Raw genomic sequence first — 14,785 nt, 5'->3', positions numbered from 1 at the left:
GTAACTCTCAAGCGCCCTAACTGAACCTTCATGTCTCATCTTTACATAAGCCTCCTTCCTCTTGACAAGTGTTTCGACTGCTTTAGTAAACCACGGTTCCCTTGCTTGACCACTTCCTCCCTGTCTGACAGGTACATACTTATCAAGGACACGCAGTAGCTGTTCCTTGAACAAGCTCCACATTTCCATTGTGCCCATCCCCTGCAGTTTTCCTCTCCATCCGATGCATCCTAAGTCTTGCCTCATCGCATCATAATTGCCTTTCCCCCCCCCAGATATAACTCTTGCCCTGCAGTATATACCTATCCCTTTCCATCACTAAAGTAAACTTAATCGAATTGTGGTCACTATCACCAAAGTGCTCACCTACCTCCAAATCTAACACCTGTCCTGGTTCGTTACCCAGTACCAAATCCAATATGGCGCCTCCTCTCGTTGGCCTATCTACATACTATGTCAGGAAACCCATTGGACAAAAACAGACCCATCTAAAGTACTCGAACTATAGCGTTTCCAGTCAATATTTGGAAAGTTAAAGTCCCCCATAACAACTACCCTGTTGCTATCGCTCCTATCCAGAATCATCTTTGCATTCCTTTCCTCTACATCTCTGGAACTTTTCAGAGGCCTATAGAAAACCCCTAACAGGGTGACCTCTCCTTTCCTGTTTCTAACCTCAGCCCATACTATCTCAGTAGACGAGTCCTCATCAAACGTCCTTTCTGCCACCGTAATACTGTCCTTGACTAATAATGCCACCCCTCCCCCTCTTTTACCACCTTCCCTGAGCTTACTGAAATATCTAAATCCCGGCATCTGCAACAACCATTCCTGTCCCTGCTCTATCCATGTCTCCGAAATGGCCACAACATCGAAGTCCCAGGCACCAACCCATGCCGCTAGTTCACCCACCTTATTCCGGATGCCTCTGGCATTGAAGAAGACACACTTTAAACCATCTTCCTGCCTGCCGGTACACTCCTGCAACTTTGAAACCTTACTCATGACCTCACTACTCTCAACCTCCTGTATATTGGAGCTACAATTCAGGTTCCCAGACCCCTGCTGAACTAGTTTAAACCCTCCCGAAGAGCATTAGCAAATTTCCTCCCCAGGATATTGGTACCCCTCTGGTCCAGGTGTAGACCATCCCGTTTGTAGAGGTCCCATCGACCCCAGAATGAGCCCCAATTATCCAGAAATCTGAAACCCTCCCTCCTGCACCATCCCTGTAGCCACGTGTTCAACTCCTCTCTCTCCCTACTCCTCGTCTCGCTATCACATGGCACGGGTAACAACCCAGAGATAATAACTCTGTTTGTCCTAGATCCCACCCTAGCTCCCTGAATTCCTGCCTTACATCCCTATCCCTTTTCCTACCTATGTCGTTGGTACCTATGTGGACCGCGACTTGGGGCTGCTCCCCCTCCCCTTAAGGGTCCCGAAAACACGATCCGAGACATCATGCACCCTGGCACCTTGGAGGCAACACACCAACCGCGAGTCTCTCTCGTTCCCACAGAATCTCCTATCTATCCCCCTAACTATGGAGTCTCCAATGACTAATGCGCTACTCCTCTCCCCCCCTTCCCTTCTGAGCAACAGGGACAGACTCTGTGCCAGAGACCTGTACCCCATGGCTTGCCCCTGGTAAGTCCCCCCCCCCCCCCCCCCCCCCCAAACAGTATGCAAAGCGGTATACTTGTTACTATGGGGAACGACCACAGGGCATATTCTTCGGAGTAACTACATCCCTGAAGCTTCTCTCTTTGACCACCTCTGCCTCCCGAATGATCCAAAGTTCATCAGCTCTAGTTCCCTAATGCGGTTTCTGAGGACCTGGAGATGGGTGCATGAAATCAGCAGGAACACTGACCGGCGTCCCTCACCTCCAACATTCTGCTGGAGGAACATTGCACTACCTTCCCTGCCATCCCCTCGAGATAGAAAAAGAAAGAAAGAGCCTACCTGTTATTCACTCCCCTTCTCAGCAAGCACTCACTCAGCAACCTCTGCGCCCCGCACGATAACACCTGAGGGAAAATAAAAGAAAAACTACTTACCAGTCACCAGCCAGTCCCCTTACCTGCAGGCTGATGGGGAACTTGTTCTTGGCAGGTAGCTTCCCGAGTATGAGGGCACTGGAGGAGAAGTGTGCATTGGCTGGGGAAATGAATTCCAATATTTACAAGGTACGGGATTTTTTTTTTAATAAATGTTTTATTAAAGCTTTTCCAAACAACGTTTTTACATAACAAAGATAGAAGTACAAATATAATAATGAAAATAAAAATAAACAAGAATTATTAAACAAAACAAGGTTGGTGTTGTCTTCCTATAAAACTTACACTATATCAACAGTCCCCGTCCCCCCCAAACCAGGATGCCGCTGCTGCTGACAATTACTGCTCCCCTAGAAAGTCAAGGAAAGGTTTCCACTGCCGGGGAGAACCCCATCAAGGACCCTCTCAAGGCGAACTTTATTCGCTCCAGGCTGAGGAACCCCGCCATATCGCTAACCCAGGTCTCCACACCCGGGGGTTTCGAGTCCCTCCACATTAACAAGATCTGTCTCAGGGCTACCAGGGAGGCAAAGGCCAGTACCTCGGCCTCTTTCACTTCCTGCACTCCCGGATCCTCCGACACCCCAAATATCGCTACTGTTGGACTCGCCTTCACCCGAGTGTCCAAAATCCTAGACATCACCCTCGCAAACCCCTGCCAGAATTCTTTCAGTGCCAGGCATGCCCAAAACATATGGGCATGGTTCGCCGGACGCCCTGCACACCTCGGGCACCTGTCCTCCACCCCAAAAAGCCTACTCATTCTTGCTGCCGTTATATGCACCCGATGCACCACCTTAAACTGAATTAAGCTGAACCTGGCACATGATGAGGAGTTCACCCTGCCCAGGGCGTCGGCCCACAGGCCCTCATCCAGCTCCTCACCCAGCTCCTCCTCCCACTTGCCCTTCAACTCCTCCACTGAGGCTTTCTCCACCTCCTGCAGCTCCTGATATATGTCCGACACCTTCCCCTCCCCTACCCAGATGCCAGACACCACCCTGTCCTGGTTCCTACGCGGGGCAGCGGCGGGAATGTCCCCACCTGTTTTCTAAGAAAGTCCTGAACCTGGAGGTACCCCGCATTCCCCGGGGGCAGGCCGAACTTCTCCTCCAGCGCCTGCATGCTGGGGAAAACCCCGTCTATAAACAGATCCCCCATCCTCTTAATACCTGCCCTATACCAGCCTTGGAACCCCCCATCCATCCTACCTGGAGCAAGTCTATGGTTATTCCGTATCGGGGTCCACACAGAGGCCCCCCCTCCTCCTGCCTGTGTCTCCTCCAGTGCCCCCAATCCCTCAGTGCCGCCGCCACCACCGTACTTGTGGTGTATCGCGCCCGTGAGAACCGCAGCGGAGCCGTGACTAGTGCCCCTATCATAGAATTTACAGTGCAGGAAGGCTGGTGCCTTTGCATGACGCCACCTCCATGCCGCCCCTCCCTCCCATCATCCACTTCCTAATCATGGCCACATTAGCCGCCCAATAATAGCTGCAGAAGTTCAGCAGAGCCAGTTCTCTCTCTCTCTCTCCCTCTCTCTCTCCCCTCGCTCTCTCCCCCTCGCTCCTCGCTCTCGCTCCTCTCTCTCTCTCTCTCTCTCACACACACACACACACACACACTCTCTCTCTCTCCTCTCCTCTCTCTCTCTCTCTCTCTCTCTCTCTCTCTCTCTCCTCTCTCTCTCTCTCTCTCTCTCTCTCTCTCTCCTCTCACACACACACACACACACACACTCTCTCTCTCTCTCTCTCTCTCTCTCTCTCCTCTCTCTCTCTCTCTCTCTCTCTCTCTCTCTCTCTCTCTCTCTCTCTCTCCTCTCTCTCTCTTTCCCCCCCCCCCCCCCCAACCCCAAGAATGCCCTTTTAACTCGCGGGGTTTTATTCGCCCACACAAATCCGGTAACATTCCTATTCGCCCGCTTACCCGCTTAAAAAAGGACTTGGGGATGAAAATGGGGAGGCACTGAAATACGAAGAGGAACCTGGGGAGAACCGTCATCTTCACAGTCTGCACCCGTCCTGCCAGAGAAAGCAGGAGCATATCCCACCTTTTAAACTCTCCCTCCATCTGCTCCACGAGCCGGGTTAAGTTGAGCCTGTGTAGGGCATCCCAGTTCCCTGGCCACTTGTATCCCCAAGTACCAAGTCTCCTCTCCACTATCTTGTGCGGGAGCTCCCTCAGTCTCTCCTCCTGGCCCCTAGCGTGGACCACGAGCAGCTCGCTCTTCCCCACGTTCAATTTATACCCCGAGAAGCTCCCAAAGTCCCTCAGGATCCGCATGACCTCCCCCATCCTCTCTAGCGGGTCCGAAATGTACAAAAACAGGTCATCCGCGTAGAGGGAGACCCGGTGTCCCCCCCCCCCCCCCCCCCCCCCTCCCGCACCAGCCCCCTCCAATCCGTTGAAGTCCTGAGCGCAGTGGCAATGGTTCAATTGCCAGGGCAAACAGCAACGGGGACAGGGGACACCCCCCCCCCCCCCCCCCCCCCCCCCTCCGAGGGCATCATAATTTTCAGGAGCCTCCTCACATTCGTGTTCAGCTGCCTGCCCTTAACGAAACCCGTCTGGTCCTCCCCAATCACACCTGGGACAGAGTCCTCTATTCTGGTTGCCAGAATTTTTGCCAACAGTTTGGCGTCACATTCAGGAGCGATATCGGCCTGTAGGACCCACACTGCAGCGGATCCTTCTCCTTCTTCAAGATAAGCGAAATCAATGCCTGCGACATCGTCGGAGAGAGGGTCCCCCTGTCGTTTGCCTCATTGAAGGTTCTTAGCAGGAGCGGGCTCAGTAGCTCCGAGAACTACTTATAAAATTCTACAGGGAAGCCGTCCGGGCCCAGGGTCTTGCCCGACTGCATGCTTGCCAGCCCCCTGACTACCTCCTCCAACTCAATTGGGACCCCCAATCCCTCCACCTGCTCCACTTCTACCCTCGGGAACCTCAACCAGTCCATAAACTGCCTCATCCCTTCCCCCTCCCCAGGGGGTTCCGACTCGTATAACTTCACGTAGAACTCCCTGAAGACTTCATTGACCCTCTCTGGGCTCAGCACCATGTTGCCCTCTTATCTCGCACTCCCCCAATCTCGCTAAGCTGCCTCCCTCTTGCGCAGCTGGTGCGCCAGCATCCTACTCGCCTTCTCCCCATACTCGTAGACTGCCCCTTTCACTTTCCTTAACTGCGCCTACGCCTTCCCCGTGGTCAGCAAGTCGAACTCCGCCTGAGGTTTCCGGCGTTCATTCAGCAACCCCCCCCCCCCCCCCCTTGGGGCCTCCGCGTATCTCCTGTCTACCCGGAGTATCTCTCCCACCAGCCTCTCCCTCTCCGCCCTCTCCTTCTCTCTGTGGACCTGATGGAGATTAACTCTCCCCTAACGACCGCCTTCAAAGCCTCCTACACCACTGCCACCGTTACATCCCCTGTGTCATCCGCTCCCACATAGTTCTCAATGCTCCTCCCTATCCGCCCACACACCTCCCCATCCGCCAGCAGCCCCACATCCAGTCTCCAGAGAGGGCGCTGACCCCCTCCACCCCCAGCCGCAGGTCCACCCACTGCGGGGCATGGTCCGAGACCGCAATGGCCAAGTATTTAACCCCCTCCACCCTCTGGATCAGCGCCCTACTCAGCACAAAGAAGTCTATCTGCGAATAGACTTTATGGACTTGGGGGAAAAAAAGGAAAACTCTTTCGCCCTTGACCGCGCAAACCTCCACGGGTCCACACCCCCCATCTGGCCCATGAATTCCCACAGGGCCCTGGCCGCGCCGGTCTCTTTCCCGACCTGGACGTGGAACGGTCCAAAATCGGGTCCAAGACCGTATTCAAGTCCCCTCCCATAATCAGGTTACTTGACACCAAGCCCGGGATCCTACCCAACACGTGCCTCATGAAGTCCGCATCGTCCCAGTTTGGGCATACACATTCACTAGCACCACCCGGGCCCCTGCAGCTTGCCACTCACCATTATGTACCTGCCCCCCCCTTCTCCACCACAATACTCCCCACCTCAAATGCCACTCCTTTACGAACCAAAATTGCCACCCCTCTGGTCTTTGAGTCTAACCCCGAGTGAAACACCTGTCCCACCCATCCTTTCCTTAGCCTCGAGCTGGTCCGCGAGCTTTAAGTGCGTCTCTTGCAACATGGCCACGTCCGCCTTCAACCCCTTTAAATGCGAGAACACGCGGGACCTCTTGACCGGCCCGTTCAGGCCCCTCACGTTCCACGTGATCCGCCTGGTCGGGGGTTTGGCCCCCCCCCCCCCCCCCATCCTGCCGACTAACCATCTCCCTTTTTCGGCCAGCCATGTGCTCCCGATTCCAGCCCTCCCCTCGGCGGCCCCCCAACCCGACTCTCCATCCATTCCCCTCACCTGGCTCCCCTTCAGTCAGCACAGCAGCACCCCTTCCCCCAATCCCCCCACCCCCTCTGCCAAGCATCCGCTTAGCTCTGATTTACCCCCACTATACTTCCGTGAGTCAGCACACCCATGCTGACCCCGGCCGCTCCCGCCCCTATATGCCGACCCTAAACATGTTGCCTCCTTCGGGCCACCCGACCCCCCCCCCACACATACACACACACACAGGGTAGAGGGGCAAGCACAACCGGGACCTTCCCGTGCACCGGACAACCCGTCCCCTAAACTAAACCCCTGAAAAACAAAACCACCAACCAAACTAGAGCAGACAAGCAAATAACCTTATGCTTTACCCGCCATCTTACCCCGGTCCACCCCCACCCGCACATTTCACCTCCATACAACTGTCCCTTAGTTCAGGTCCAGCTTCTCGTGCCTGATGAACGACCACGCCAATGGCGCCTGTCCTGGTATGTTATCCAGAGTCTCGCCGGATGGAGGAGCCCAAACTTCACCCCTTTGCTGTGGAGGACCGCCTTAGCCCGGTTGAACCCCGCACGCCTCCTCGCCAACTCAGCTCCCAAGTCCTGGTAGATGCGGATCTCGCCATTCTCCCACTTACTGCTCCGCTCTTTCTTCGCCCAAAGAACAAACAAAGAACAAAGAAATGTACAGCACAGGAACAGGCCCTTCGGCCCTCCAAGCCCGTGCCGACCATACTGCCCGACTAAACTACAATCTTCTACACTTCCTGGGTCCGTATCCTTCTATTCCCATCCTATTCATATATTTGTCAAGATGCCCCTTAAATGTCCCTATCGTCCCTGCCTCCACTACCACCTCCGGTAGTGAGTTCCAGGCACCCACTACCCTCTGCGTAAAAAACTTGCCTCGTACATCTACTCTAAACCTTGCCCCTCTCACCTTAAACCTATGCCCCCTAGTAATTGACCCCTCTACCCTGGGGAAAAGCCTCTGACTATCCACTCTGTCTATGCCCCTCATAATTTTGTATACCTCTATCAGGTCGCCCCTCAACCTCCTTCGTTCCAGTGAGAACAAACCGAGTTTATTCAATCGCTCCTCATAGCTTATGCCCTCCATACCAGGCAACATTCTGGTAAATCTCTTCTGCACCCTCTCTAAAGCCTCCACATCCTTCTGGTAGTGTGGCGACCAGAATTGAACACTATACTCCAAGTGTGGCCTAACTAAGGTTCTATACAGCTGCAACATGACTTGCCAATTCTTATACTCAATGCCCCGGCCAATGAAGGCAAGCATGCCGTATGCCTTCTTGACTACCTTCTCCACCTGTGTAGCCCCTTTCAGTGATCTGTGGACCTGTACTCCTAGATCTCTTTGACTTTCAATACTCTTGAGGGTTCTACCATTCACTGTATATTCCCTACCTGCATTAGCCCTTCCAAAATGCATTACCTCACATTTGTCCAGGTTAAACTCCATCTGCCATCTCTCCGCCCAAGTCTCCAGACAATCTAAATCCTGCTGTATCCTCAGACAGTCCTCATCGCTATCCGCAATTCCACCAACCTTTGTGTCGTCTGCAAACTTACTAATCAGACCAGTTACATTTTCCTCCAAATCATTTATATATACTACAAAGAGCAAAGGTCCCAGCACTGATCCCTGTGGAACACCACTGGTCACAGCCCTCCAATTAGAAAAGCATCCCTCCATTGCTACCCTCTGCCTTCTATGGCCTAGCCAGTTCTGTATCCACCTTGCCAGTTCACCCCTGATCCCGTGTGACTTCACCTTTTGTACTAGTCTACCATGAGGGACCTTGTCAAAGGCCTTACTGAAGTCCATATAGACAACATCTACTGCCCTACCTGCATCAATCATCTTAGTGACCTCCTCGAAAAACTCTATCAAGTTAGTGAGACACGACCTCCCCTTCACAAAACCGTGCTGCCTCTCACTAATACGTCCATTTGCTTCCAAATGGGAGTAGATCCTGTCTCGAAGAATTCTCTCCAGTAATTTCCCTACCACTGAAGTAAGGCTCACCGGCCTGTAGTTCCCGGGATTATCCCTGCCACCCTTCTTAAACAGAGGAACAACATTGGCTATTCTCCAGTCCTCCGGGACATCCCCTGAAGACAGCGAGGATCCAAAGATTTCTGTCAAGGCCTCAGCAATTTCCTCTCCAGCCTCCTTCAGTATTCTGGGGTAGATCCCATCCGGCCCTGGGGACTTATCTACCTTAATATTTTTTAAGACACCCAACACCTCGTCTTTTTGGATCACAATGTGACCCAGGCTATCTACACCCCCTTCTCCAGACTCAACATCTACCAATTCCTTCTCTTTGGTGAATACTGATGCAAAGTATTCATTTAGTACCTCGCCCATTTCCTCTGGCTCCACACATAGATTCCCTTGCCTATCCTTCAGTGGGCCAACCCTTTCCCTGGCTACCCTCTTACTTTTTATGTAAGTGTAAAAAGCCTTGGGATTTTCCTTAACCCTATTTGCCAATGCCTTTTCATGACCCCTTCTAGCCCTCCTGACTCCTTGCTTAAGTTCCTTCCTACTTTCCTTATATGCCACACAGGCTTCGTCTGTTCCCAGCCTTTTAGCCCTGACAAATGCCTCCTTTTTCTTTTTGACGAGGCCTACAATATCACTCGTCATCCAAGGTTCCCGAAAATTGCCGTATTTATCTTTCTTCCTCACAGGAACATGCCTGTCCTGTATTCCTTTCAACTGACACTTGAAAGCCTCCCACATGTCAGATGTTGATTTGCCCTCAAACATCCGCCCCCAATCTATGTTCTTCAGTTCCCGCCTAATATTGTTATAATTAGCCTTCCCCCAATTTAGCACATTCATCCTCGGACCACTCTTATCCTTGTCCACCAGTACTTTAAAACTTACTGAATTGTGGTCACTGTTACCGAAATGCTCCCCTACTGAAACATCTACCACCTGGCCGGGCTCATTCCCCAATACCAGGTCCAGTACCGCCCCTTCCCTAGTTGGACTGTTTACATATTGTTTTAAGAAGCCCTCCTGGATGCTCCTTACAAACTCTGCCCCGTCTAAGCCCCTGGCACTAAGTGAGTCCCAGTCAATATTGGGGAAGTTGAAGTCTCCCATCACCACAACCCTGTTGTTTTTACTCTTTTCCAAAATCTGTCTACCTATCTGCTCCTCTATCTCCCGCTGGCTGTTGGGAGGCCTGTAGTATACCCCCAACATTGTGACTGCACCCTTCTTATTCCTGATCTCTACCCATATAGCCTCACTGCCCTCTGAGGTGTCCTCTCGCTGTATAGCTGTGATACTCTCCTGAACAAGTAGCGCAACTCCGCCTCCCCTTTTACATCCCCCTCTATCCCGCCTGAAACATCTAAATCCTGGAACGTTTAGCTGCCAATCCTGCCCTTCCCTCAACCAGGTCTCTGTAATGGCAACAACATCATAGTTCCAAGTAGTAATCCAAGCTCTAAGTTCATCTGCCTTACCCGTAATGCTCCTTGCATTAAAACATATGCACTTCAGGCCACCAGACCCGCTGTGTTCAGCAACTTCTCCCCGTCTGCGCTGCCTCAGAGCCACACTGTCCCTATTCCCTAGTTCTCCCTCAATGCTCTCACCTTCTGACCTATTGCTCCCATGCCCACCCCCCTGCCATACTAGTTTAAACAGGACTTGCTACCGGTCTGTCAAACGATGAAACCGTATCACCATCGCCCTCAATGACTCATTCACCCTCTACTTTCTGGCGAGGACCCTGTGCACCCCATCCAGCTCCAAGGGCCGCGGGAAGGCCCCCACGCCCATCAGCGTTCCCAACATCGTGGTCACGTACGTGTTCGCATCCGCCCCCTCTGCTCCTTCGGGAAGGCCCAGGATCCGCAGATTATGGCTCCGAGACCTGTACTCAAGGTCATCTAGCCTCTCTTGCCATCTCTTATGTAGCGTTCACCTCCAGGCCCAGGATCTCGTCCTCATTCTCCACCACCTTCCTCCTCACCTCCTTGATCTCTCTTCTCCTGCGCTTTCTGGGCCACCACAATCTTCTCCATAGAGGCCAACATCTCTGTTTTAAGCTCATAAAGCAGCTTTTTAAGAATTCTTGTTGTTCTTTGGCCCACTGGGCCCACACCTCCCGACCTTCTCCGGATGCCATTTTGTCTTCCCGGACCTTCTCTACCTTCCCCGTGTTTGCACATCTGCCGGTCCCACTCCTCGTTCTCTCTCTCTCCATGCAGCCCCAGGGGGAATCTCTCCCGCGCCCGTTCCCACACCGGTCTCAACTTCCAAATGCCACCGTCGACCCGTTCAGCGGCCCGAAATACCGATCTTGGCGGGAGCTGCCGTGAACATGCGACCTAGCAGGTCATGGCCGCCGCCAGAAGTGGGGTACGGGACTTTTTGCGGAAACAGGTACCAACTTTCCCGCTCCTGCCGCTAAGGGGGATTCAGAATAGGGTGGTCTCTAGAGGATGGACAGGGGAGGGAAACATCTCGGACATATATAGAGAGCTTATGGCTTTGGGGGAGAAGCAAATCAAGGAGCTGAAGCGAAAGTGGCAGGAGGAGCTGGGAGGAGAGATAGAGGAGGGCCTCTGGGCAGACACATTAGGAAGGGTCAATACTACCGCAACATGTGCCAGGCTCAGCCTTATCCAATTTAAGGTTTTTCACTGGGTTCACAGGACAGTAGCCCGGATGACCAGTTTCTTTGGGGTGGAGGACAATTCCCTGATGGCAATACAAATTTATCCTCCAAGGCTTTCAAGCTGGGAAAGCTCCCATCTATAAATAGATCCCCCATCCTTCTAATTTCTGTCCTTTGCCAACTCCGGAACCCACCATCTAGCCTACCCGGTACAAAGCTATGATTATTATAAATCGGGGTCCAAACCAATGTTCCCTCCATTCTCTTATATCTCCTCCATTGCCTCCAAATTCTCAGAGCCGCCACCACCACCGGACTTGTGGAGTATCGGGCCGGCGAGAACGGAAGAGGTGCCGTTATCAGTGCTCCCAAACTGGTGTCTTTGCATGACGCCGCCTCCATCCGCTCCCATGCCTCCCCTTCCCCCACTATCCACTTCCTAATCATGGCTATATTAGCCGCCCAGTAGTAATTGCATAAGTTCGGCAGCGCCAACGCACCCTCACCCCGATTGCACTCCAGCAACACTTTCTTCACTCACGGGGTTTTACCCGCCCAAACAAAGCCCAAAATAATCATATTCACCCGCTTGAAAAAGGCCTTTGGGATTAACATGGGAAGGCACTGAAAGACAAACAGAAATCTGGGGAGGACCATCATTTTCACGGTCTGTACCCTCCCCGCTAGTGATAGCAGGAGCATGTCCCATCTCTTAAAAGTCCCCTTCCATTTCTACCAACCAGGATAGGTTTAACTTGTGCAGTGCCTCCCATTCCCGGGCCACCTGGATTCCCAAATATCGAAAGCTCTTCCCTACCATTCTAAGCGGCAACTCTCTCAGTCACTTCTCCTGTCCTCTTGCCTGGATCGCGAACATCTCGCTTTTCCCCCCCATGTTCAATTTATACCCTGAAAAATTGCCAAATTCCCCCAAGATTCACATTACATCCCCCATACCCTCCAACAGGCCCTTGCTTTTCCTGATGTATATTAATGACCTAGACCAGGGATTTTAAAACCCACCCGCGGGTCGCGGGCCGGTGTCAGGAGGTTGGCTGAACAATCGATTGTGGCGTTCCCAATTGCGGAACGAAGTCCCCAGTGGCTGGAACCGGCTTTTAGAATAATCTTTATTGTCACGAGTAGGCTTACATTAACACTACAATGAAGTTACTGTGAAAAGCCCCTAGTTGCCACATTCCGGCGCCTGTTCAGGTACACTGAGGCAGAATTCAGAATGTCCAATTCACCAATGCCAGCCGCTTTGAGGGGGCGGCGCGAGGCTGGGCTGTGTGCTGGTCACCAAGTGCACATGGAGGGGTGGGGACAGGGGCTAATGGACGTCCACGTGGGCATGCAATGCTAACAATTGTGGCCCCAGCTTGAAGCTCTGCTCTGGTGCTAGTGCTTGGCTCGCCCCCGCCATCATTCGGCAGTATGTGACCTACGGCTCCGTGCTCAAGCTGTTCAATGGCCTGCACGACATCCACTTACACTCCCACGACGTGAAGTACTGGTCAGAAAGTGGTCTGTGACTGGGATGGATGCAGCTACTGGACAGTGAGAGGGAAGTCAAGCCAGGTTTGATGGCGAGGAATACTGATCAAACGACGCCAGTGAATACAGCTGGCATATGTCAACACCGGAAGATAAACAAGATTGTATTTTTTTCTATACTTGTTTGCATCTCTAAAGAAATGGGAATATATTTAAAGCAAAGTTGGTGTGTAAATGTAAGGATGCACATGTTCAACTGAAATTGTTTTAATTTTCATTAATAAAAAGTCATTACGTGGAAAAATCAGGTATTGGAAATAAAGATTCCAAATTTTTTTACAAAGCCAGCTGCAAACGGCCTTTAAATATGAACATTCAAGTCTTTACGGCAGAAGCAGCGGCAGAGAGAAGGTCACACCCCACGCACATACACTGACGCCACATGCCCTGTAAATCCATGCTTTGGGTGCAAAATTATGGAGGAGAGATTCCTTTGTTTTGAAGCTGCCAGCAACCATCAAGTGTGAAGAACTGAAGATGAATTATTTTGCATTAAGGAAGCGAGGGCCAGAGATACAACAGGCCAGGATCTCACAATTGAATCTGCTAGAGTGAGCTTCTCAGGAGAGTCCAGGGCAGGACAAAACCGTGCTGGTTTAAGAAGAAACTGAAATCGGGAACAAAGCAGTAGAAAGATGATTTCTTGGGATATGCTTTAATTGTGCCAATGCAAATCAGGATGCAAACATGTGTGTTACATGCAGGGAAGTACTGGTAAATTAAAGTTCAAAACCCTCAAATCTTCAGCGGCATTTGAAGACTAAGCATGGCGAGTACAAACCTCTTGATTATTTTCAAAAGATGCAGCGAGAACTTATATCGTCAACTGAAATCCTTAGCAGAAATGTAACATTGAATGACAGAGGAAGTGAGATCATGAGGACCAAGCAGGCTCACCTGCCGCATTAAAGGTAAGCAATAATGATGTGTCGCTGAGGTCGGCCGGCATTGGTCGCGAACGTCGGCCAGTGTAGGTCCCGAAGGTCCGCCAGTTGGCAAAAGTGGGACCCGGGCAAATAAAGTTTGAAAAACACTGACCTATACCTTGATGCATTATTTCAAAGTTTGCAGGTTATGTGAAACATGGAGCTGCTGTGAATGATGAGGAGGATAGAATAGAATTTCAAAGGGACATAGACAAGTTAGTCAAATTGGCGGACATTGACAGATGAAGTTCAATTCTGAAACATTTGTGATTTATTTTGGTAGGAGGAACGTGGAGAGATGACATAAAATAATGGGTAAGGGTACGATTCTAACGGTGTTGCAGGAACAGAAGGACTTGAATGTATATGTACCTATGTCATTGAAGTGGTAGGACAGGTTATTAAGATTGATTAATAAAACAAAGTATTTGTAATAGAGTACATTTTTTTTTAAAAAAGTATTGTAGGTTTTATTTAAAGGGCGTCAAGAGTACAAGAGCAAGGAGGGTATGATGAACTTGTATAAGACACTAATCTGATTGTCTCCAGTTCTGGGTGCCGCACTTTTGGAAATATTGGAGAGAGTGCAGAAAAGAATGACAAGAATGGTTCCTGGGAAGGGGAACTTCAGTTATGAAGATAGATTGGAGAAGTTAGGACTGTTTTCCTTGGAGAAAACAATGCTATGGGGAGATGTGAAAGAAATATTCAAATCACGAGGAGTTTGGACGAAATAGACAAAGAGAAACTGTTCCCATTCATGAAGAGGGGAAGGGGGCTAGGGAAACGGCATACCACCCTGGAAAACCAGATTGGCTGGTTGGACATGCTCTACTTTTGACTTGCCCACAGCCATAAAGTGCTGCAAGACGGACTAAACAGGGTCAAGTGGGACTCTTGTCCCTCATTGTCTAGGAAGAGCTGCCCTCTGGAACTGCCAGTCAATCCGATTTGGCCAACAGCTTCATCAGTCCCGGCAGTGACAGGAAGGTGTCAGTGGCCATTGCTGGGACTGCAGAAGACGGTGGAACTTTTAGGTAAGTTAGGGAGAGGTGTGGGGGGTGGGTTTAAGAGAGGATGTGAGTAGAAAGGAAGGGGAGTTCCACTTTTGGGTGGGGTGACCCCACGAATGCCAAAAGACAATGCCTGAACAGCACGCCAGCTTGCCCATTAAACACTAAAAACAGCTGCTTCCCACTCCCGCGCAGCTGCCA

At 51.3% G+C, this 14,785-nt stretch overlaps 1 protein-coding gene across 1 annotated transcript in view; it reads left to right on the top strand.

Moving 5' to 3' along the window:
- Positions 1-14,785, top strand: part of pkp4 (plakophilin 4) — a 328,075-nt gene that overhangs the window by 294,523 nt on the left and 18,767 nt on the right.

This window comes from Scyliorhinus torazame, chromosome 2 (assembly GCF_047496885.1).
Source record: "Scyliorhinus torazame isolate Kashiwa2021f chromosome 2, sScyTor2.1, whole genome shotgun sequence".
NCBI classification, from domain to species: Eukaryota; Metazoa; Chordata; class Chondrichthyes; order Carcharhiniformes; family Scyliorhinidae; genus Scyliorhinus; species Scyliorhinus torazame.
Note: the sequence above shows the minus strand (reverse complement) of the source record. Positions and strands in the feature narration are given on the sequence as shown.